The sequence below is a fragment of the Onychomys torridus genome, chromosome 14, assembly GCF_903995425.1.
Source record: "Onychomys torridus chromosome 14, mOncTor1.1, whole genome shotgun sequence".
NCBI lineage: Eukaryota > Metazoa > Chordata > Mammalia > Rodentia > Cricetidae > Onychomys > Onychomys torridus.
This window is the reverse complement of record NC_050456.1, coordinates 23633421-23635128: the sequence shown is the minus strand read 5'-3', so window position 1 is coordinate 23635128 and position 1708 is coordinate 23633421.

The window sequence follows — 1708 nt, the reverse complement described above, 5'->3', positions numbered from 1 at the left end:
GTTGTGTGTACAGGGGTGGGTAGGGATGTGTGAAATGGGAAGGAAAGAGATAAATGTCAAAGGGACCTGATGCTTAGATCCTGCATGTATCACCTTCTGTGCCCCTGGGTTTGCCATTTAAAAAAAAAAAGGTAAATTTTAATTAGGAGCAGCTTGGTAAGCAGGGAGAGAAAACAAGTTAGGTGAGTTCAGTCTACGATGGCATCAGATAAGAATCTCCGCCATAATGACAGAGCTGCCACTCTCCCAGGCTGCTCTAGTCCCTGAGTCTTGGTTCTTTTCCTTAGGCCTATCTTGAGTTGCTACAGATAACTTCTATTCTGATTTTATTTCTGTCCTTTCGCATGCAAATGAACGTATTTCACCGGAGGCATCGCCTTGTTTTAAAGTCTGGGTCATTCTAACCTTTCACCGATTTGTATTTATCTTTCTCAGAAGACTGCCTTATTTTAAATTTTTGAAGGTTGTATTCTTTTTGGATACATTTTTGGATTTTTTCTTTTTTGAGAGACAGAGTCTCACTGGTAGCCCTGGCTAGCCTGGAACTCATTTTGTAGATCAGGCTGGCCTTGAATACCCTTTGCCTCTTAAATCCTGGGATTAAAGGCATGTGATACCACACCCTGCTAAGGATAATTCTTAAGTCCCTAATTATTAACAGTGCCACACACATAAAACTCCAGTGTTAGCATTCATATCCAATGAAGTAATATATCATTTTATTAAAATCATACATGTTCAGAGAGACTAATATTTATGATTTATACCTTGTTTACCTCTTAAACAAATTCAAGACTATTTCTAACCCAGGGTGGCAATGTAAACATGAATAACTGACATCAGGTCTTGGTGATGACTAATCAGAATGGATTGGCATCAGAAATAACCATTATTGCCATTGTTACAGGCATGGAGCTGAGTCCAGAGGCAGACATTTACATTTCTAGATTCGCCAGGCAGTCAGTGGTGGCACACACCTTTCATCTCAGCACTTGGGAGGCAGAGGCAGGTGGATCTCTGTGAGTTCGAGGCCAGTCTGGTCTACAGAGTGGGTTCCAAGACAGCCAAGACTACACAGAGAAATCCTGTCTTGAAATACCCCCCCCCCCAAAAAAAATCTAGATTCTTGTGCCTCTTTTCAGTAGATTATACAGAGACACATGGATAGTTACAAGAAAGAAAGTAGTTTATTGAGAGAGGTTCACAGGAGTGTAGAGGTGTGCCTGATCTCCAGTGGCCTGTCCCAAAGAGGGCAAGAAGGGAAGAAGGGTAGGGCGAGATCCCCAGGCAGTAACCTGTCAAGGGACATTCACTGGTACCTACCTCTCCCAAGTTCCTGCACTGTGGGCTCTTCACTTTCTCCCTTGGCACAATGAAGCTTAGATAGATAAGGGCTGCCAGTCTTTTCGCTTTTCCTGCTATTCATATGTTAATCTCTGGAATCTTCTGCACTATTCCAGTCTCCTGCCTCAGTACCAGTTCCTGCCAGATGAATGCCAACTCTCTTATATGTTAGAACATCTATACTATAGTGTCATTGTGGCTAACTCAGAGAAACACGTATCAACACAAGTTTTGTAAGCGTGCTCATGGGTGTGAGGCGCGAGTGTGTTTGTGTTTGTGTGTGTGTGTGTGAAGGTCTAAAGGCAGAAGGGACAAATGGCTGTCTGTGGTGCCTATTAGCATACCTTAGTGCATGCTGGCCCCC